The sequence below is a fragment of the Rhinopithecus bieti genome, unplaced genomic scaffold (assembly GCF_001698545.2).
Source record: "Rhinopithecus bieti isolate Rb0 unplaced genomic scaffold, ASM169854v2 scaffold_12088, whole genome shotgun sequence".
NCBI lineage: Eukaryota > Metazoa > Chordata > Mammalia > Primates > Cercopithecidae > Rhinopithecus > Rhinopithecus bieti.
In genome coordinates, this window is record NW_016807975.1 from 4632042 (window position 1) to 4656702 (window position 24661).

Consider the following 24661-nt stretch of genomic DNA (forward strand, 5'->3'; position numbering starts at 1 on the left):
TCATAATCTGAATAATATTGTTTGCTTTGTTAGCATTAGATTTCTTCAAATATTTTGAAATTTTGTCTGCAGGTTCATTTTTGCTTTTCATTTATTTGCTTTGTTTTCCTTTTTTCTCCTTGTTGACACAGCATCTTCCACCCAGCTCCTAGTCCATTATAACAATCTGGTCTTACACAGATCTCCTGGAGCCCTGTCTCCAGTGATATTAGGGATGTCACAATTATTATCAGTGAGCTGGTGAGTAGCTTCCTGACCTGAGGCTTGGATGGTGTCTTGTTTCTGCCATTTCTCTAGACAAACAGCTTCCTCTAAGGTTGTAGCCTCATAGTGAGGCAAAGAATACTCCAAAATTCTAAGAATTTTCTTGCCTTTTGCACAAAAATGACCACCTTTTAATCAGTGAAAAGGAAGGAGGCATCTTCCTGAACCCTATTCTGAAATCACATTCTATAGGACTGCTGTTTGTTCCCAGTAAGTGCTTTTATTATTAACTTCTAGACAATTGGCAGCTGATCCTCAAAATATTCTGGATCCCACCTCTACATTTTTTCCCAAAATGGCTACCATATTTTCTATATCTGTCTCCCTGGGGCCTTTGCTATTTGCTTCCTCTTCAGCTGAGATAATTACTTTAGCAGACTTCAATGCCCAAGACTTGACTAAAACTGCCTACAGTGACCTCTCTCCCCACCGGAGTACTGAAGAGGCCAGATGTTTTCCCAAAACCAATACTTTGAGACTACATGTTTTCCAATTAATTTCTTTGCTTTCTTGTTCTGTGTCCCCAGTGCTTATATTTTCTGTCACTGTACTTGGAGAGAAAAACAAATGCTCACTATGTATACAAATGTTCACTATATTTTTTTGTTCATTTACAAATTGGTATACAATTTTGGCCTAGAAAAATAACTATATTTAAAATAGCACACACAAATGTAAAGTAGGTACTCTGTCATAGTTCATTTTAAATCCTAACTACATTATATACCCAAAATACATTACTTAAAATTGAAATGGAAAAATAGAAACATGATTTGTTATTAATTCTAATGATAGCTATATAATTATGTATTTATAAACCCTTAAGGCATTTGCTGTATTAATTTTTAAAAAGAATTACTATCCCTAGGAAGTATATAGGTCACAAATATCAGTAATTTCATTATATCAAACTTTTCTGTAGTGGTTGCAGACACAAATGAGTTTTGGAAATACCACAATTGTGTTGGGAGAGGCAACCTGCCCTGAGCCTTGAGTGTCCCTGAACGTACTAATTGGGTATGCCAATAATGCAAAAGCTTGATTCCTCTTTACTGGGACCATTTTTCAGAGTGGGGTTTGCAGTGAGCAATCTTGAGTGATGAGGTAATGTCACCCACTGGGGCAAAGAAGAAGCAGGCTTGCTTACTACTCTATTTACTAAAAGCTGGAGATTCCCAAAATTTAGCAGTCTTTAGATGTCATGCAAACCCACTGTGTGCTGGGCCCATTCGAGTCCTCTATATTGCCCCCATAATCCTTGGAGGGGAGGGAAACTGATGCAAACAGATAAGTACTCCTAGCTATGCCATTAGCAATAATACTTTTTGTCTCTGATGGGAGTCTTGTGTCTTCTGCCAGCACCTGCAGCTAACTTATTACCTTGTAAATAGGGTTAATTAAATGCCAGAACTGACAAGACAGTAAAAGATGATAGGATGCTGACAGGGACATAGTTTTCCTTTCTTTTTTCTTTTCTTTTTTTTTTTTTTTTTGAGACAGAGTCTCACTCTGTTGCCCAGGCTGGAGTGCAGTGGCATGATCTTGGCTCACTGCAACCTCTGCCTCCCAGGTTCAAGCAATTCTTGTGCCTCAGCCTCCTAAGTAGCTGTGATTATAGGTGTGTGCCCTCACGCCTGGCTAATTTTTGTATTTTTAGTAGAGATGGGGTTTCACCATGTTGGCCAGGCTGGTCACGAACTCCTGACCTCAAGTGATCTACTCACCTCAGCCTCTCAAAGTGCTGGGATTACAGGCATGAGCCACTGCACCTGGCTGGAGAGACACAGTTTTCTGGAGGAGTAAGGACAAGAACCCTAGAGGCCCATTCTCAGGTATACTCAGGTTCAAGGATGAGAAGACCCCCTGAGACCATGCCCAGGTGGTGGGCAAGGTTAAGGGGCAAGTGACCCCAATATTCTCTCTGTTAATCAGTCTGAATGGTGAGAGGTGGGATTAAAGCAAGCCACCAAAATACTGCCTTTGTCTTTGCTCACCTTCCTCTGGGCAGGCAAAAGAAGGAATAGTACATGACCATGGGGGCAGCAAGCTGAAAGACCATGTGGTTGTGGCTGCTGGGTCAAGAAATCTCCAAAACAGAAATAAGTAGAGAGAACAATGAAGATCTTGCTATTTGACATGGAACTTTAGGTGGGCTGAAAATATTAGAAGTTCATTTGGTTGAGACGTAAGTGAGCAGCTGCTCAAAAGTGAATGTGAATGCAAAACCTTGCCTAATAGGACAGAGTCAACTGTCCTATGTATCTGATTCCTGCTGCAGCCTGACTTATTTGGCAGTGAGGACAAAGCACTGGGTATAGAGGTAGCCACTGTCTGAAGCAAAGCTGCTGGCTGCTTAATGGTCCCTTAAATGCCTGGGCCTGGTTTACTGATGCTTTGGCTAAGTTAAAACCTGATGGTGTCCAGTAGGGGGCAGTAGCTGTCCAACCTCAACGACAGCTCCAGGAGACTGAGTGGTAATGGCCAGTTAGCCCAGTGGGCTGAAATGAAAAGCCATCACCCTTACCTTAGGCAATACTCCCAAAGACTAGCCGTATTTTTACTGATTCTTGGTCTGCTAACAGTACTATAGTCACCTAGTCTGCCACCTAGAAGACTACAGTTGGTAAATTAAAGATATTCCTGTTCGGGGCCACAAACTAGAAACAAATTGTGGCCAATCAGACACTTTGGGTCACTCATGCAGATACCCACAGTAACAGTAAGGGCCTGCTTTCTGATAAAACCAACTGGAATCAAGTCGCTGAACAAGTCTGCATTGCCTGGTCACTGGAATTTGCCATTAGGATCCATCCCTGCACTAGAAAAGGCAATGAATCCACCACAATAGACTGGATACAAAGTAAAAGGTATGTTTTTCATGCAGAAGATACCACTGCATACCAGACTTACGTATCTTGCCAAGTTGGCCTAGTTTTCTTGTGGTGAAGGAGTCCACATTACATGGAGGATTGCCCTTGCCCCTTCCCAGAAGGGACCTCTGTCACCTTCTCTTGGGCTCACCTCGTGTCTTTCCACCATAGACATTTTTCAGGTTATGGTGTTGCTGCTCCACCACATGGAGTCACTGCTCCAGTCTGATTAGCCTATTCAAGCTATAGCACTGAGGACCATGTTTCGGGGTTCCTCGATCTTCTATAGTCTGACCATGATATGCCTAACAATGAGCCAATAGTTAGGTATTTAACGGACATTCCATGCTCCCTACCATCCTCAGGTATTTGGAATTGTTGAGAGCTCGGAATGGCCTTCTTGAAAATCAACTCAAAAAGATTTCTGGTTCCACCTCTCTTACCTCCTCCTGGTCCAACACTCCTGTATGAAGCAGTTTGCTTACTAACTGTGGCCACCTTCAGAAAGGGTTCATTTCATCCTTGTAGCCTCCTGGGAAATAATCAGGACAAAAGGAGTGGGGGATTATATACACCTATTTTGAAAATTTGGGATTCTACCTGGCCCAACCCTGGTTATCATGCTTCTTTCATTTTCCCAAAAGCAATCTTAGGCTGCTTTGTTTCATATATCCCTTAGGTGGCAGCCAGCCAAAAGGGGGCTTAGAGATTCAAGCTTAATTCTGGTTTACCCACCTGGATTCATTTTGTTCAACTGATATGGTCCTAGATCATAAATATCCATAATGACCATCTGATTGAGTGCCCTGCTCACTGAGTCCTTCTATAGTGGTCCACATAGGCCAAAATGGAAGGCATAATAGGTTTCTAAATTTGTCCCATATGCACTCTTACCCTTCTACAAGGTATGGGTGCAAGCAGGGGCAGTTGGAGAGAAGGGGAAGTTATATCTACGGGAATGGGATACATTAACTCTGTGGCCAAAGAAGGAAAGCAACAACTTCATTCCCTAGGAAGGGTACACGTGAGACCTCAGAGGTGCAGGGATGGGGAAGACAATTAATACTTTCTTTCTCCTCTGGATCAACAAGTGCATCCTGGCAAAACAAAGATATAGTTAGCTACCTGAATCAAACAGCAGCTGAGGCCAGCCATCTGACCTGCTTCTGTGTCATCTCTGACCATGTGCTTGCTATGAAACAGAAAAATTCACATGGGCATTGGTGGTTCTTAATTCTTTTGTTGTGCTTGATACCATCAATGACAGCTCCTGAATGTGGACCCCCTTGTATACATGGAAGTAGAGGGACTGGCACAACCTTACTTTAACCTGATGTATACAAATCCATATGCTTCTTCTGACATGCAAGAAGCTTTGCATTATGTCATGCATGGCAACTGAAGCAACAACTATTGGTGATATTGCCCATGTGGCTTAGACAAATCAATGTAATGGTGATCTGAGTTTAATGTCAAATCCTGAAATAAAGTGAATTGTGCCTCTTCAGGCTATATGTTTGTATGTAGGAAAGAGTAGGCCATGGTATATTCCACCTTTGAGTTTGGGGGTTGCTTTTTGGCCCCTGTAATATAGCACCTCCTGTAACTATCTGCAATGAGGCCAAAGATTAGCATGTCAGTCTAAATTCCCTTGCATGGGTCACAATAAATAACAGACCAGCCTTAGATTACATCCTGGCTGTATAAAGTAAGATCTACTTTCTCCTCTGGGGCTTATTTACAGTTGATTTACTCTAAGATACTGAGGGACATAGTTGAAGCCAGTATTACAGGATGTTTTTATCCTGCTACTTGGAGTCTTGTTATGTAAGTGCTGCATGAGACAAATTAAAGTGATGGTCCTAGTCTCTCTTGGTAAGATTAATAAGAGTAGCTGATGTAGTGGCATACTCATGTCAAGACAATGCTGGGCTGAGGGGTGAGTTGTTGGAAGACAACCATGGGCCTGAAGCATTCCTAAATGTTCTTACTGGGTATGCCAAGAATGCAAAGTCTTGGCCACTCTTTACTTAGGTAATTTTTCAGGGTTGTGCTTGCAACAAGCAACTGGAGAGATGAGATAATGTCTTCTTCTGGGTTTACTAAGTGCTTACTATAAAAGTGGTAGATTCCTGAAGTTCGGTGTTCCTCATTTGTGACTAAAACCCACTGTGTGCAGCCTCTGTAACTTCCACATGTTCTCTGGGGGCAAGGGAAGCAAAGAGGTGGTGCTTATTCTTTTTGCTGTGTTGTGAGTAATAAACAACTTTGTCTCTGACCCCAGAGTCTCATATCTATTGTCAGCATCCATGAAACAGTAACAGACTAACTTCTTAGCTTATATTTAGGGTAAAATCACAACTCAAATTCTGCAAATAATTCAATATCATTGTAATATGAAATGCATTGTAAGGGCCAGGTATGGTGGCTCATGCCTGTATCCCAGCACTCTGGGAGGCCGAGGTGGGCAGATTGCTCGAGCCCAGGAGTTAGAAACCAGCCTGAGCCACATAGTGAGACCCTTTCTCTAATTCAGAAAAAGAAAAAAGAAAAGAAATGCACCGTAAGAAGAAGTAAAAAGATCAGAGAGGTGAGCAGGGGTTATAAAATGGATAGTCTAATATGTTATGATAAGGAGCCTAAAGTTGATCATATTGGTGAAAAGGAGTGCTATAGACTGAATATATGTCCCCTCAACCCCCACCCCACCAATTCATGTGTTGAAATTCTAACTGCCAATGTGATGGTATTAGGATACAGGACATTTGGAAGATGATTACATCACGAGGGTGGAGTTCATAAATGGGATTAGTACCCCTAAAAAGAGACCTCAGAGAGCTCTTTCACTCCCTTCTGTCATATAAGGATACAGCAAGAAGACAGCCAGCTATGAAGCAGGAAGTAGGCCCTCACAAGACACAGAATCTGCTGGTGCCTTGATCTTGGACTCTCCAGCCTCCAGAACTGTGAGAAATAAATGTCTGTTGTTCCAGCTATCCAGTCTAAAGTATTTTTGTTATAGAAGCCCAAGCAAATTAAGACAGGAAAAAGGGAAGATTTATGAAGGAAATGACATGACTGGATTTGGGTTTTTAGAAAAGACACTGGAGGTTATGTGAAGCACTGATTTGAGGGGAACAAATCTTTAGGCCAAGCAGAGCAATAAGGGGGTTATTACAGCAATCCACAATAGAAATGTTGAGAGTTAAATAGAAATAAGGGAACAGATCAGTGAAATACATAAGAAGATTCCTGAATGGCTACCAGATGGAGAGTGTTGCCAACAACTGAAGAGATGGAAGAAAAAATAGGGTTAGGGATGAAAATTTTTGAGTTCGGGTTTTTTTTTTTTTTTCTAAAGTGGAGTTTGAGGCACCTGAAGGGAATCTATGCAGAGAGGTCTAGCAAAAAGAAAAGGTTTGGGAGTGGGGGGCAGATATATATAGATCTGAAGATTAGAAGAGATGGCTAGATTCAAGATATAGATTTATGAGGCATCTATATTAATAGTTGCCTCAATTGTTTTCTCAGAAGACATTACTTTTGTGACATAAATCAAAGCATATAAACTGGAAATATGAATCTCTACACCCTTCTTGAAATATAAACATAATATGAATATCCACATAAATGGCTCAGTACAATGCCATCATGAGTTAGTTACCACTGCCATATAAAATGTGGAGTAGAAATGGATTAGAAAGGAGAGTGCCTTCTTGTATGCTTAGATAGTTTTCTTATCTCAGTTGATTTAGATGTCTGTTTGTACTCTGGTTTCCTAGTCTTTAAAGTGATTTTATAGGGAAGCAAACAATTACAGCAATCAACTCATGAAAGACATAAATTCACTGAGCTACAGAAATGAAACGAAATCTGCATTGCTTTTTCCAGTGACTGGCATTCTTCCTCTTTACTTAAACTTCTGATTGTCAAGGCTTAATTCTGTGTTTCATTGCTAAAATTTCTAAGTACTTAACAAATATGATGAGAACCACATCACTAACCTGCCATCTTAAGCGAACCTTTAAAAATATATTTTTTAGTTATTTGATAATTCTCTAAGCAAAGGCTAAGAATGTGCTCCAAAGACAGAATAGGAGCTTTATTTGCTATTTTCCAAGTTTAAGATGTTCATCCATCTGGCAGAGCAGCTAGACAATACATCAGCCAAGAACATCTCTCTGGCTTGAAATAGGTTCTGGCTCTCAAAGAAGATTTGACTGAGGGAAAGGCAACATCTTTAGTTGCTCTGTGGCTGAACTCTTCTAATATTTTCCCCCAATGCCTTCTCCAAGCCTTGGATCCATCCACTAACTTGGTTTCCATAGGAATAGACAGAGCTATCAAGTGGCACGTAGTCAAACAGCACAAATGAAAGAAGGAGAAAATGTTACTGTCAAAAAAAGGCTTTTCTCTATGAGAGGAAATTATGGAAAGGTATTCTTGACTCTGAGGCTTCCTTATCCAATGCCAGACTTTTCATGTGCTCTTCCTGACTAATATAGCCTATTTAGATTATTATGAAAATTAATCCCTTCATTGGAGAGCCTTTTACATATAGGAAACTAACCAAAAATACATATTGAAAAAAGTTATAAAATGCTGGGATGCTTATTTCCACAAGGATAATTCTGTTGTGCTTGTGAGGTACTCTCATTTATTTAGAGTGGTGCTTTAAATTGGTACAACCTTTTGGGATGATTATAAAGTATATTTGGTTTCTCACAGTTGGTATTTTATTTAAGGACAACTTTTTTTTGGTCTTAAACTCTAGCAAAAGTAGTTCTCAAACTCTAGCATGCATCAAGATCAGCTGGAGGCCTTGAAAATACAGAGGCCCTCCCCCAGAGTTTCTCATTCACTAGGCCTGGTGTGGGGATCAAGAATCTGCATTTGTAGCAAGTTTCTGGGAAGTGCTGGTGTCGCTGGTCTAGAATCCTAAACTTTGAGAACCACTGTTGAAACAAAGAACCTAATCTAGGAGTTCTCAATCCTTAGGAGTTTAAAATAAAAAAGTCTGTTCCCATCCTAGTCAATAAAATCAGAATTTCTGGGACTTTGGAATTAATATTTCTTAAAATTTCGGTAGGTGATTAAAAAATGCAACCGGCATTGAGAAGCACTGACCTAATTAAACGATTCATTCAACATTCAATGGTTATTTTTGATGTAATTAGCCTGTATCAGACTCTATGCTAAGGGTTGGGGAAGCTTTATACAGATGTATGCTCGTATGCAATGCAATATTATAAGCAAGGAAGGGTAAATGCATAAAAGGGTACAAAACAGACCACAGAGACAGGATAGAGGATGTACTTAAAAGTCATTCCTTGTGACCTCCCCAAGATGTCCTTGTGAAGAAGGGAAGGGGTTAGAACAGGATGACTTCATGAAAGAGATGGCAGTTGAACAGGATCTTAACTTAGGATCACTAACACTTTGGCACTCCTCGATGTCTCCATCTTGTTCCTGCTCCCAATTTCTTTGATATGGAGGGCAATAAGTATTTTCTGAATTTTATATAAAGTGCTATATAAAGACAACTTCAAATGTTACTCCCACTCTTTCCAATCAATTTATCCCCATAAGCTCCTCCTATATGGATATTCTGAAGCCAACATTAGTAAGTTGTGTATATCACGTCTCTTAGATCCACTTATTACACGCTCCAATAACTCCCACACTATCCCTCACTTTGACCATAATAGAAAGTGAAACCATATGCAATGCTATTCACTGCTGTTGTACAATGAGATCAGTTCTATGATAGAGGTAAAGACACACGGTCGTAAGAACTCTTTAGAGGGGCACCTAACCCAGCTTTGAGGGGTCAGTAGAAGCTTCTTGGAGACAACAGTGCCTGAGCTGCACGTTGAAAATATATGCAATTAAGTCAGCTTAAAGTAGGAAGGAAGCTGAATGTACAAGGACATTATGTGTGGAGGATGAAAAAGAGGTGACTAGAATGAAAGCTTTAAATACACAGTATGTCTGAGGCTAGAGTAGAACTGGGGACACAGGACGCTGAAGCCAAAAAGATAAGCAAGAACTCGATGATGAGAAGTGCAGGGTCAAGGAGTTTGGGTTTTCCTTTCAGTGTTCTGAAGTAGTACTGAAGGATTTAAGCAAGGAAGTGAGATGAGAGAGGTCTCAGCCAGAACACCTCCACACCCAAAGGCAAATCACTGAATTTTTCCTAGCCTCCATTTCCTCCCACATGAAAAATGAGGAGGGTGGATTATGATCTAAAGCCCACCCAGCTTAATGTTCTTTGACTCTGAGTATGAATCTAAAAGGCAGAAGACCCACTCTCTGTAGTTACTTCAAAACTAAATGTTTTTTATTCTAACTGACTCAACAATGACTTAATTTCTAATAATTTTTATTTTCCTTAACCACAGTGTAATAGTTTTTACATCCATTTCCTTTTGCCCAATACTGTACAAGTAATTCATTTTCCTAGCATATTGATGTTCGCTTTAGGGGATCCAGAAATGCTACCCCATGGGGAGGCAGTATAGTGTAATAAAAAGAGAATAGATTTTGGAACCAGTCAGATCTGGGTACTTCATTGGCTATAATATTAATAACTGTGAGCAAGTTACTTCTCAAAGCCTCAGATTTCCCACTGGCAAAAAAAAAAAAAAAAAAAAAAAAAGTGACTAGTGCTCAATGAGTACTCAACAAATATTGGTTTCTTTCTCAGATACCATAATTGCTCTCCTCTCATCATAAAAGTAGTCTCTGTAAACAAAATAGCTTTCATTTGCTCCTAATGTTCTCATTGTTTGATGTGCATGATAATCTGTGTAGCCTGTTCTCTTTACTGACCATGACCAGCCTTCTCAGCAACACTGCAAGCAAGTTATTAAAACATCATGTTTTAATATTAAACTCAGAAGCTAAATGCAACAAATCTTTTCTAATTCCTGGTTCCTTTGAAGCACCCCAAGTCTTGTAGGCTCCATCTTTAGTTTTCCAACAATGTACCTTAGTTTTATTGATCCTAGCATGCAGTTTAGAAAAATCAATTCACCTACTCTGTGAAGATGTGTGCCTTTGGGGGAACTGTTTCAAATAACTGATTGAATCCATCTGTTGCATTCTCTACTTCAGTTCCATACTATGGATGGGATTTCTTAGATGGTGGAAAGAGACAAACATACAGACAAATGTATAAGTAAATTCAATTAAACTAAAAAACCTTTACTGAACCTCATTCAGGCCATTCATTAAAGGGTTTAATCAAATGCTGAGCATAACTAGTAATCTGACTTAGTAACTATCATCCATTTTCAAAATGGTAGTCTAAATCCTCACAGTGATGATGCTTGAATTCAAAACTGTTATCTTCTAGTCTCAAATTTAGCCATCTTTAAAAAATTATATCAAAACATACCTCCATCTGCAAATCAACCCCTGAACTCTATACTGCTCCTCATCTGTCTGCCACCATTCTAGACCTTTTTATCTGAAACTAAGAGAAGCAACTGAGTTGAGAAAGCATAATGCTACAGCTTAGTGGCTGAAGTGAGAAATAAAGATTTGCAGATGAAAGACTATTTTAGCTGTGTCAATTTGTAATTTATGCCAGGGTAGATGTCCTGTTTGGTATAGCTATGTTTTAACTCTAATCTAACTGTTCTTCCAAGTGCAAGCACACTACAATTCTGAAATCAATGTTTTAGTATCTCCCTCAAGCCCTTTGTGGACCAAATGGAAATAAACAAACATACACTTTAGAAACCCAATCAAAAGTTAGAAATTATACATTTTGCATATATTGAAAATTTTGAAGAACTATTAAAATTTGAGAAAACAAAGTAAGAAAAAAGTTTACTGACAATTTTATTACCCTAAGCCTAACACAAGCTCTGCTAGCATTTCTGTGAAAACTCTTCTAATCCTTTTAGTTTTCTTGTTTAACAAGAGAGGGGATTTTTATAGTTTTCATCAAAGTATACATCTAACTGTATATCTTAAATAAGCAGTGGTTTTAAAAATAAGTTGTACAGCTGTGCACAGTGGGTCATGCCAATAATCCCAGCACTTTGGGAGGCTGAGGCAGGTGAATCACCTGAGGTCAGGAGTTTGAAATTAGCCTGGTCAACATGATGAAACCCTGTCTCCACTAAAAAGAAAAATAGTAGCAGACATGGTGGTGTAAAGCGAGAAGTTAACAGTAGATGATTTCTAGGATTCCTTCTAACATTAAAATGCTACAATTCTAAAATGTTCTATCATCACAATTTTTTTTTGTACAGAGAATTTGTAGTGCCTAGCACAGTGCCTCATTTATAGTAGGCTCTAGATAAACATTTTTGAATAAATAACAAATGCTTTACAAATTGTAAAATGGATAGTTATAGAGGTTATCAAGATTAAATACTATATGTGAGTGGTTTGTAAAGTATAATTTATAATTATAATTCATTATTATTATTATTGATGATTTGGAATAGAAAATATAAAACAAATTGCTCATTATTCTAAATTAGAGAATAAAGTTAAGACAACAGCCAAAATATGTCACATTTTTGTACGAATCTAAGACATTCACTATGAAGTTTATTTCTATATTACTCTTGTTTCAAGTATAATTCACCTTATTCTCATCAATAACCAATTTAACTGACTGTTTACAGACAGATGGAGAGACAAATGACAAATTAGTACTCCCCAGGTTTGTGGCATGGACATAAAAAGTGAATTTATTTTTCAAATACCTTTTATAGTCATAGCCTTGCAAGTAGAAGACATCTTATCTAGTTTACTATTGATCCAAATGACAAGGCTGAGCATCAGATTAAGGATATGTCAGAAGCCTGAGAAAGGCTACCAACAGATGCAGCAGGATGGCAGCTTCTTTCAAAATGATCTATTAAGGCTACTGTGTTTACAAAGGCAGTTGAGAAAACACAGCACAATATACTGGATCACCAGCAGAGTGGCCATAAAAACTTCTGATACTAATGTGAACCCCCATACACCAATCATGATACATGTTTATTTTCAGCAATAAAACTATGCACAGACTTTTGCAGATAAACAAAAGATACACGACTTTTTTTTTTTCACCCCACATCCCTTTCCTATTGTCACAGTGTCTTCTTTAACGAAAGGAAGCATTCCTAAGAGATGACATCTGTTGTGAGATAATGGGAGACACTATATAATTTAAGCTGACTGTCAACCGGAAAGGTCAAACACAATTCAAGAATTTCATTTTAAGATATTTTCTTTGGTGATATTAAAATATGACATAGCTAAGTAGGTAATGACCAAAAAATATCATGCCAAAATGGAGTCCTAAACACAGAAATCCTGAGGTATTTCTTATATATAGCACAATATTTTATATACAAAAGAAACATTATTTTGGGTATAACGCACAAAGCATACTTTAAAAAAAAGTAGCGAAACAACAAAAAAGGAAACCTGTTCAGAGGTGGGAAAATCTGTTTTTTTGTGATCACCTTGGGATTAGCACATCTTTATGGAAGATCCATTACTTTCTAGACTAGAATGAATTGATGAATTTTGTGAGAATCATGGGAATAGAAAAAGCTTCAGAAAATTCCCCTTTCAGATGCCTTAGCACATACTTGAACTGGTTTTTCAAAACCCAGAGTGCTCTGAACAATATCAAGAGACCAGTATTTGACACTGTTAAAAACTAAAGAGATAGATAACTGTGGTCTAAGTCGATTTAAAACATCAGCCAACTATTCAACTTCTTTAGTTTGCCTTTTAAACCAGCATATGATGTTTTTTTATATAGCAATTATAAAATGTTTTTGTCATCAGCTTAAATAGCAGTGAATAGAAATGAACTGTATTATCATTATTAAATGCTATAGGTCTAACTTGTCAGGACAGCTGGGTTTTCGTCCTGGCTCTAACTAGTTATCTAAACATAAATATATCATTCAATTTATCAAACAATTACTGAGTACCTACTTTGTGTAAGGCATTGTTTTTAGATGTGATGAGTAACAACTTTCTGGGCCTCAGTTTCCTCAATTGTGAAATGAGGAAATTCAATTAAGTTATAAACTAGTATTTTATTTACCAAAGTGTTTTACAGATCACTGTTTCCTTAAGTACTGTTAGTTTATGCTGAAAAAAAAGGTATTGGGATCAAATGATTATGAGAAATTTTAGACTTAAAAAATTAATGGGTTTCGTTACTGTGCAACTTCTCAGAGCTTCTAGAATGCTTATACATGCTAAATTTTCAAGGAGGAACCATGCAGTATTTCCTAAACTTATCTGACCATGGGACCCTTTTTTTTCACACAACATACATGGGAATATTACTTTAAGAAAAAAGCTTTGGGACTGGGCACAGTGGCTCACACCTGTAATCCCAGCACTTTGGGAGGCTGAGGAGGGCAGATCACCTGAGGTCAGGAGTTAAGACCAACCTGGCCAACATGGTAAAACCCTGTCTCTACTAAAAATACAAAAATTAGCCGGGCATGGTGGTGCACGCCTGTAATCCCAGCTACTTGGGAGGCTGAGGCAGGAGAATCGCTTGAACTGGGAGGCAGAGGTTACAGTGAGCCCAGATCGTGCCAATGCACTCCAGCCTAGATGATAGAGTGAGACTTTGTCTCAAAAAAAAAAAAAAAAAGTAAGCTTTGGGAAATGCTGCACTAAATGCTTTTCAAGGTTCATTTTAGCTATTATAATTTGTATTTCTTTTTATAAGAAATACAGAGCTGCTAAATACCTAGCCTGGATAAAATAAACTTGAGAAAAAAATGTTCACAAAGCCAAAGAAAAAGTTACCTGAGACTACAGTTATTAACAACAAGAAGTTAAGCTACTGAGTAATAGCCAATATAAAACATTGAGAATGAATAACAGAAAACGGGGCAGGAAAACAAAATTATGCGGTATGTTTGAAGCAAGAATTTTTTTAAAAAATCAAGACTTCTTTCAAGCTACTTTATCAAAAGTAACTGGTATGTGCTTCACAATGGCTCACCAAATGCTATAGATGCTAAACATCAAATGTATGTTGGATTTTATGTTTTGTACCTCAGGAGATATAATTTGCTGAGAGCTACGGTGAAATATCTATGTTATTGCCTCCAACATGCCTTGCACTCATCTTTTACAAGCCCATCACATTACTTTCATGCCCACCACTAACTCAAATTCCCTATCACATTCTTAACTCTTTTCTGCCAATGGATAAGAGATATTGCTCTAGTTAGAATCAGGTGGCAGTAAACAGGGCTGTAAAGCTCAAAGCTTCCAAGTGCAGTCATGCACATCTAGGATTTCTGGTAGCCCACAATAAATCTAGTTAGTTTAAGGAGACTAAATTTATGAATGAGTCTGCTTAGTAATAGAGCCAAGTTCAAGAACGAGCCTTCTGACCTAATAGTGGAATATTCAGTGGAAAGAACAAAAACTTTGGAGGTGCAACAACTTATTTAATTCTGAAGACCACCAAAATAAGTAAGCAATGTCTATGAATGCTACTGTGTGACATGGAAGGTTAAAGGGGTAGACAAGTGATACACGGAAAGAAAGGACAGGGAAGAGAGAAAGAAAAAAAGGAAGTGGAAAAGGAAAAGAGATGAAAAAATTTAGGATTCGATAGGAAATAAAGAAATTTGTATAATAGGAAACTCTATCATTCTCTTCTGTAATCAGCTTCCTCAATGGTTCTCAAAAATGCCATGGCCATTTCTGCCTTTTAATCTTTGCTCACTCTATTCCCTCTGCCTGAAGTTCTCTCTGGGTTCTCATTCTATGTCAAAAGTTGACCATTTTTTTAAGACCCACCTGAAATTTCAATTCCTCCATGTATTAGGCAGGTTCAGTATAGGAAACAGAAGCCATTTAGGTATTTTGGGCAGGAAAGACTTTAACACAGGGAATTATGTACTTATAAAGTAAGTGGAAGGACTCTAGCTAGGCTTAAGGAATGACTCCCTGAATGATGTAAAGCCATCATTGTGACTACAGTATTAAGTTCAGTGCACATCTGCAGATGCATCAGGAAGTCAAAAAAAAAAAAAAAAAAAACTATTGTAATAACTGCTTTTCAACACCCAGTCAGAAGAATAATGGAAACTGAAATGTTCTAGAAAAGCATCCCCTAATGATTGTTCCCACCTCTGAATATGAGAAGCACTATGGCCAGACTCGCTTGTATGGGACACTCAGCATACTAACACTGGCTTGTAAGATTATGCCCTCTTTAAGTATATGTGCCCATTCTCCTTATCTCGGGTGTAAGGCCCTTGTAGCTAGAACCATAGTAGTGCATATCTCTAGTCTCTTCCTCTTCTGATTATACCTAACTCAATTCCTTTGGATAGTTGTTTAAAGTACACATAAATTGCTAATTATAAACAGGTAATGCCTGCTTTTGCAAACTATACCTTTCCAGTTTAGTGTAAAGGAGTGCTAGCCCAACACTTCCAAGGTAATTCTAGCTTCCAGTCTTATATCTTGTTGTGGGATGAAATATTTAAAACCTTTCGTGGATATTTATGTCTACAATTAGCAAGTGGTTGAGATTCTTTTATCTTTGCAGATAGAAAGGAGAATGATAACTGGGGTTGGGGAGCAGATGGACACATTTCTGTTATCTCTGAAATCAATCTCAAAACTTGACCTAAGTGGTTTGCTTTCTCCTTGTACTTGTTTGGAAGCAACTCTCTATCACGTTTCTGCGTATCTGGTAATTTGGACTATCTTTTCAAAGATGTCTGCATAACTAGTTGCTTTGGAAGCTAGAAATGGTACCTCCCTTCAGGTTAGAGGACAGATTTGTTTGCTAACCAGGATAATAAAGATAATGTTTCATTTGGTGGCAAAGGATAGGTAGGTTTGCTCACAGCCTTGATGTAAGATTGGAGGTTTTTTAAGTTCAAGTTTCCTCAGGTATGACTGACCCTCTGCCTTTGCAGCATCTACCTGGACCTGCAAAGGGTCCACACCACCCTTATGGGACTTGGGGGCAAGGAGAACCAATGCAAACATGAAGCTCATGCTGCCTGCTGTGCCATAAGCAATAAACTGTCTCAATCAATTTGGACTTATGGTCTTTTCACCAGCTGAATCTATGTGGCAAGCCAGCCTAGCAGCTGCAGTAGCTTGACTGCTTGACAGTATTATCTTTTAGGAAAGTACTCATTGACTACTTGTTAAATGAATAAATGAGTGAATGAAATCTGGCGGCAGTGTGAAGAATGGTTTGAAGAGGGCAAAGACTTGAATCAGGAAGATTGGTAGGTTACTTCAGTTGATTAGACATTAGATGTGGTAAATCAGATTAGAATGATGGAATAAAAGAGATGGGTAAAAGAGCCAAAGAGAGGGCTGGGCGCGGTGGCTCAAGCCTGTAATCCCAGCACTTTGGGAGGCCAAGACGGGCGGATCACGAGGTCAGAAGATTGAGACCATCCTGGCTAACATGGTGAAACCCCGTTTCTACTAAAAAATACAAAAAACTAGCCGGGCGAGGTGGCGGGCACCTATAGTCCCAGCTACTCGGGAGGCTGAGGCAGAAGAATGGCATAAACCCAGGAGGTGGAGCTTGCAGTGAGCTGAGATCCGGCCACTGCACTCCAGCCTGGGCGACAGAGTGAGACTCTGTCTCAAAAAAAAAAAAAAAAAAAAAAGAGCCAAAGCGGGGAAGCCCCATATATGCATATAGACTCCCTTAAAATCCTTCGCTGATCCCTGAATTGACAATATATGGGAGACTCCAAGATGTCTGCAGAAACCCACAAAAGGAAAGTTGAAGAGCTGATCAGAGATTTCAGCTACTACCCAAGGCACAGGGGTAGAATTTGGAGTTCAGACTTCCCACTGAAATCTCAGAAGGGCCATGCCTTAGAAGTATAGACTATGTACCAGGACTGTGGACCTGGTCTAACAGATTCAACTAGACTAAGGGAAAAATCGAGACATTCAACAAGTTCAGTGTAATTAGTCAGCTTTAACTTTTACAAAACAAAAAGTCAACATTCTTTAGAGGAAGATAACAGAATCAAGAATCCCTACAAGGTATCATCCACAATTCTGAGTATACTATAAAAATTACTCCATGTGCAAACAAACAGAAAAACAGGACTCAATTTTAAGAGAAAAAACAAAATAAATAGATCTTAAGATAACCCAGATGTTGGAATTAGCACAAAAAGAATTTACAATAGCTTTATAAGTACGGTCAAAGACTTAACAGAAAAAGATGGTCATAATTACCAAGCAAATGAGGGAATCTGAGCAGAGAAAATTACATAAAAGAACCAACTGGAAATCCTAGAATTGGAAAGTACTATATCTGAAATGTAAAATCATAGCATAGACTTAATAGTAGACTGAAAAACAGAAGAACAGGCCAATAAATTTCAGTTTAGATCAACAGAAATAATTAAATTTGAAGACAAGGAAGAGATTTTTCAAAAATCAATAAAACCTCAATGACCTGTAGGACAATATAGAAAAATCTAACATTATGTGTAATTTTTTCCCAAAAGAAGAGAGAATGGAACAGATAAGAGTATTTGAGAAATGATTTAAATTTGGTAAAAATATCAACTTTCATATCCAAGAATCTCAGTGAATCCAAAGCATGGTTAATATAAAGAAAACTACCTCTATGTACATGATAGGGAAACTGTTGAAAATCAAAGCTAAAAAAGAAAACATTGAAAGAAGTCAGAAAAACAACCACCACCATTATACACATAGGAACAACAGGGATGATGGTATACTTCTCATCGGAACCGATGGCTACCAGAAAACAATAACATGATATAGTTCAGTTTTATGAGGCATAGTATAATATTCCAATGCAGTAAGTGAAAGATGCATACTGTAAAGCCTAAAGCAACCTCTTAAAAATAATACATAGGTATAGGGAAAGAGCCAATTGAAGAACTAAAATTAAAACTAAAATTTGATTAATCCAAATGAGAAAAGAAAACAGATTGAAAGTAACAATAACAGATGGCTCAAAATAAAAATAGTAAGATGAAAAACTTAAAATCAACCATATCAAGAATTCATCAAATGTAAATGGACTAATATTTCAATTAAAATGCAGATATTGTCAGACTAGATTAAAAAAGTCTATTAGAGATGCTTATGTTGGCTACAAGAGATACACTTTAAATATAAAGACACAGACAGGTTGAAAGTAATAATAGAAAAACATTTGCCTGAAATGAGTGATAAGAAAGTTGGAGTGGCTACATTAGCAGCAGATAAAGTAAACAATAAGATATTTACATAGTTTCAAAGTACTGTCCCTCAAAATATTTGCTGATTATAAAAAGTCTACAAGTACCTTAATTGAGCAAGTGAACATAATTAGTGATGAAAAACATCAAAATTTTGTGACACAAAATAGGATTCAATAAGAAGAACACAGCATTACTTCTATGATGTCTCTGCCAATATGAGCAACACAAATCTAATCATGAGAAGATACCTAACAAACCCAGATTGAGGGACATTATACAAAATATGTAGCCAGGGCCAGGCGTGGTAGCTTCCACCTGTAATCCCAGCACTTTGGGAGGCCGAGGTAGGCGGATCACGAGGCCAGGAGATTGAGACCATCCTGGGCAACATGGTGAAACCCTGTCTCTACTAAAAACACAAAAATTATCTGGGTGTGATGGTACATGCCTGTAGTCCCAGCTACTCGGGAGGCTGAGGGAGAATTGCTTGAACCCCAGAGGTGGAGGTAGCAGTGAGCCGAGATTGTGCCACTGCACTCCAGCCTGGTGACAAAGCAAGACTCTGTCTCCAAAAAAAAAAAAAAAAAAAAAAAATGGCTGGGCGGCGGTGGCTCACATCTTCACGTCTGTAATCCCAGTACTTTGGGAGGCCAAGGAGGGTAGATCACCTGAAGTCGGGAGTTTGAGACCAGCCTGACCAACATGGAGAAACCCTGTCTCTACTAAAAATACCAAATTAGCGGGACGTGGTGGTGCATGCCTGTAATCCCAGCTACTCTGGAGGCAGGAAAATAGCTTGAACCTGGGAGGCAAAAGTTGCGGTGAGCCGAGATCGCACCATTGCACTCCAGCCTGGATAAGAAGAGCAAAATTCTATCTCAAAAAAAAAAAAAAAAAAAAAAAAAAAAAAAAAAATTCTAGCCCTTAATCTTCAAATGTGTCAACACCATTAAAGTTGATGAAAGATTAAGAAACTTTTCTAGACTGAAGGAGACTAAATAGGTTTGACAAAGGCAATGTGTGATTCTGAACTTAATACCTAAGGATATTTTTGGGATAATAATAGGGTCTGAGGATAGTATTGTATAAAATTAATTATCTGATTTTCATCGTGATATAGATATAGATAGAGATTTATGTCCATGGTTTCTGGCTCTTAACTCCCACAGACCTTGTTACGGTCTTTTGTTAAAATGTTGGGTGCTTTAGGCCTCAGAAACAGGCCTCAGAAAACAATCTCTCTCTGACCTTCTCCTGCTTTCCTTTCATCTGCTCCCTTTTCTCTCCAAGGCAGACCTCAGAAATTGAAAATATACTCTACTCTTCCTCCGCCTCTGGTCATAAAGAAATTCTCTGACCTACCTTGTCTGACTGTATGTTACAAGACCTCTGTTTCAAAAGGGTTTTTGCCCCATACCCTGGAGGAAGGAATGCTGTACAGAGAGGCCAAGATGAATCTGAACAGACAGGCCTTAATGGGTTTCCCCCCTCAGTCTATTACAATTAGATCACACCTTTTTGGCTCAATCACATTTCTACATGGTTATTAATCATGCCTATCCAATGAAGTCTCCATAAAAGACCCAAAAGGATGGGGTACAGGATAGCTGAACATGTGGAGGCTTATAGGAAGGTGAACAAGAAATTCATCCATATGCTGGGAGAGTGGTGCACCCCACTCCACAGAGACAGAAGCTCTGTGCTTGGGACCCATCTATACCTTGCATTATGTAGCTTATCTTTTCTTTTTTCTATTTTATTTACTTATTTTGATAGAGTCAGGTTTCTCAATACTGCCCAGGCTGGTCTCTAACTCCTGGGATTAAGGGATCCTCTTGCCTCAACTTCCCAAAGTGCTGGGATTACAGGCATGAGCTATGGTACCCAGCCCATGTATCTCTTCAACTGGCTGTTTGTTTGTATCTTTTAATATATCCTTTGTAATAAACTAGTAAACATGTTTCCCTGAGTTCTGTGAGCCACTCTAGCAAAGTAATTGAAACTAAACAGGGAGTCATAGGAACCCCAACTTGAAGCCAGTTTGGTCAGAAGTTCAGGGGACCTTGACTTGTAACTGGTATCTGAAGCAAGAGGCAGTCTGGAGACTGAGCCCTCAATCTGTGGGATCTGATACCATCTCTGGGTAGATAGTGTTAGAATTGAATTAGGGGATATCCAGCTGGGTATCTGCTACAGAACTGACTGCTTGCTTGCTGGTGGAGAGGTCTCCATATAGTTGGTCACTGAAGTCTTCTGTGTTGATTGCTGTGTTGAGTGAGAGAGCAGAAAATAACCCAAATATGTGGAGTGTGTTTTCTCCCCTCAGAATTTCAAACTTGAAGAAAATGCAACATAGCAAAACTTGTGAGTTGCAGCTAAAGCAGTGGTTAGGAAAATTTCACAGACTTAAATAATTATATATATTTAAGAAAACTACATATACAATTAGGTAATTATAAATAATATATTTACATATTACATACAAATATATAATATTTTATAACAATTTTATCATAATAATGATTATATAAAATCATTGACCTAAGATTCTAGCATAAGAAGCTAGTAAAAGATTGAGATAGAACAGCGACCCCTTTCAAGGACCTGCTGGGCCCCCCTCAGCATGGAAGTAAAGGAATCATTTTGAGTCCCTTTGAGGGAAGGTCCAGGCACCCAGCTAGCCTTGAAAAGTAAATGAGTTACCTGATAAGCAAGAAGATAGTAAAAACAGTTTCCCAAGCAAGCCAGAGTCACAAGGTATTTTGGTGTCCCATGGAAAGTAAAAGATAACATCTTAACATATGTTCCTGAGTTGTTTGTCAGAAACTCCCACCAGATGAAAAATGCCAACAGCTATCACACAGGCCTCAGATAAAGGAGAACTGAGGACTGAATTCTGACCATCATTTTTTGTTCTAAATTCCTTCCTGAGGGGCCTTGGAGAAATCATTGATAAAAACAACATACTAAAATGGAGATAAGAAGAAATAAAATCTGAAAAGTCTAAATCTATGAAAGAAAGTAGGTTTGTTGCCAAAAAACCTTCCTACTGAATTGAAAAGAAAAAACTCCAGCAGGACTAGGTAGTTTCACTGGTAAATTCTATAAAAAACTTAAGAAAGAAATAATTCCAATCTTACTCAACTTTATAAATAATAGAAGAAGATGACACAGTTTCCCAGCTTATTTTATGAAGTCTGCAAATCCTGATAGGAAAACCTGACAAAGACATTACAAGGGGAAAAAAAAACCTAAACTATAGACTAATATTCCTTTTAACACTGTTGTAAAAATCCTTAATGTATTAGCAAATTAAATTGAGCAATACATAAAAAGTAGGACTTAATCCCAGAAGTGCAAGGTTAGTTTCATATTTTAAAATCAATTGATGTGGCCGGGTATGGTGGCTCATGCCTGTAATCCCAGCACTTTGGGAGGCCAAGGATGGCAGATCACTTGAGGTTAGGAGCTCGAGACTAGCCTGGTCAACAAGGTGGAATGCTGTATCTACTAAAAATACAAAAATTAGCCAGGTGTGGTGGCGCACAGCTGTAGTCCCAACCACTCAGGAGGTTGAGGCAGGAGAATTGCTTGAACCTGGAAGGTGGAGGCTGCAGTGAGCCAAGATCACACCACTGCACTCCAGCCTGAGCAACAAAGCGAGACTCTGTCTCAAAAAAAAAAAAAAATCAATTGATGTGTTGCATGTGGTAGGGTGTGCCTGTAGTCCCAGCTACTTGGGAGGTTGAGGTGGGAGGATTGCTTGAGCCTAGGAGTTCAAGTCTAGCCTGGGCAACACAGTGACACTCCATCTCTAAAATTTTTTTTAAACAATTGATATAACGAGCAAAATAAATAAAGAACAACAACTATATGATATTTCCAATAGATGTAGAAAAGGCATTTGACAATATTCAACACCAACTCTTGGTTTAAATTGTCAGCAAACTATAATCAAAAGAAAGTTTCCCCGATCAGTGTATTATTTATCAGTTTTTTGCCTCTCAGCTCCTTTTTTTTTTTTTTTTGAGACGGAGTCTCGCTCTGTCGCCCAGGCTGCAGTGCAGTGGCCGGATCTCAGCTCACTGCAAGCTCCGCCTCCCGGGTTTACGCCATTCTCTCGCCTCAGCCTCCCGAGTAGCTGGGACTACAGGCGCCCGCCATCTCGCCCGGCTAATTTTTTGCATTTTTTTAGTAGAGACGGGGTTTCACCGTGTTAGCCAGGATGGTCTCGATCTCCTGACCTCGTGATCCGCCCGTCTCGGCCTCCCAAAGTGCTGGGATTACAGGCTTGAGCCACCGCGCCTGGCCCAAATCAGCTTCTTTACCCTGTTTTGTGAGACTAGACCCTGTGAACATTTCTCCTTTGCCAGTTGCCACAGTATTTGACTTTATCTGTAGTGGGTGCAGCAGGGACAATGCAAGTAATAGCAGAGGAAGGGGCTCTTCACACTGGTTCCAATGTGCTCTTCTTGCTCCTATCATGCAGATGTCGGAGGTCTACAGGAGACTCAGTGGGTCTCACACTCCAGTAAGTTTCACCACTACCCCAGTGGGCGACTTTCTGCTCATCAGCCCCAGCTCTCTAGCTCTGGCCCTTGGCATTCCATTAAACTTCACCATCCAGGGGCACAGCCACACTCATTCCTATAAGGCCTGAATCTCAGCTTCCAAGTTTGTTCCTCTCTTGGATACTCTCTCTAAGCCTCAGAAGTAGTAGCTTCCCCCTACATTTGCTATTCCTGTATTCTTTAGCTCAAGGACATCTTTTAAAAATTGAAGTTAATTTCATGTTTACTGGTGAAATACTACACGCTTTCTTCCTAAGATCAGAAATAAGGCAAGGATGTCTACTCTAATCACTTCTATTTAAATTTGTAATGGAGGTGTTAGCCAGTAAAATAAGGCTGAAAAAAAGGAAAGAAGGAAGAAAGGAAAGAAGGGAAGAAGGGATGGCATAAAGATTTGAAAAAAAAAAAACAAACCTCATTTTAATTCACATGACATGATTGTTTAGGAGTCTAAAAAATCTATGAAACGACTAATAAAATGAATAAGGAACTTTAGCAAGTTTGCAGAAACAAGATCAATGCAAAAAGATCAAAGACCTACAAATGACAAGCACATGAAAAGATCTCAGCATCATTTGTCATTAGAGAAATGCAAATTAATACCACTACACACCTAAATGGAATAAATGGCTATATTTAGAATGGCTCAAATGAAAAGGACTGACTATACAAAGTATCCTCATAAGAAAGTGAGGGTATGAAGGAAATGGAACTTTCATTCACTGTCACTGGGAAAATAAAATAGTACAAGCACTTTGGAAAACTGTTCAGCATTTTCTTAAAAGTTAAACGTACACCTGCTATATGACCCAGCCATTCCATTTCTAATGATTTGCCCAAGAGAAATGAAAGCATATGCTTACAGATGAATGTTCTTACCATCTTCATTAGTAATAGTCCAAAACAGAAAACAACCCAAACGTCCACCAACAGGGAAATGGCTAAACAATCTGTAGTGTATCCAAGGCTAGGTGCTATGGCTTACTCCTGTAAACTTTAAACGTTTACCTTGTACATGCTTGCAATCCCAGCACTTTAGGAGGCTGAGTCAGGAGGATCACTTGAGACCAGGAGCTTGAAAACAATTTGTAATATATCCATACAATAGAATAATACTGAATAATGACAATATATAAATCATTGATATATGTAATAATAACATGAATGAATTTCAAAATAATTATACTAAGTGAAAGAAGCTAGGCAAAAAGAATAGTTTTATATTATTTCACTTATATAAAATTCTTGAAAATGCAAATCAATCTGTCGTGAGAGAAAATAGATCACTGGTTGCTTGGGGAGGGAGGGTGGAGGCAGAGAGTGGTTGGGAGAAGGGATAACAAATGGTCATTAGGAAACTTTTGAAGATTTGTAAATATGGTACAACTTATCAAATTACACATCTGAGATATATGTAATTTGTTACATGTCAATTACATTCAAGAAATTACTAAACATACAGAAGGAATAGTGGGGATGGTGGTACAACATTGTGAATGTGCTTAATGCCACTGAATAGTATACTCAAAAATGGTTAAAGTGGCAAATTTTATGTTATGTATATTCTGGCAAAAAAAATTTTTTTTTATTATACTTTAAGTTCTAGGGTACATGTGTATAACGTGCAGGTTTGTTACATATGTATACTTGTGCCATGTTGGTGTGCTGCACCCATCAACTCGTCAGCACCCATCAATTCGTCATTTATATCAGGTATAACTCCCAATGCAATCCCTCC

The 24661-nt window shown here is 38.6% G+C and overlaps 1 protein-coding gene across 11 annotated transcripts in view; it reads right to left on the reverse strand.

Moving 5' to 3' along the window:
- Positions 1 to 24661, reverse strand: part of INVS (inversin) — a 235046-nt gene that overhangs the window by 90916 nt on the left and 119469 nt on the right. Inside the window, exon 4 of one of the 11 annotated variants that reach the window (XM_017884325.1) lies at positions 3578 to 3666. The exons of the other annotated variants lie outside the window; for them this stretch is intronic. The gene's annotated coding sequence lies outside the window, so the exon portion shown is untranslated. The remainder of the gene's footprint in view (positions 1 to 3577; positions 3667 to 24661) is intronic. 11 annotated transcript variants of the gene reach the window in all.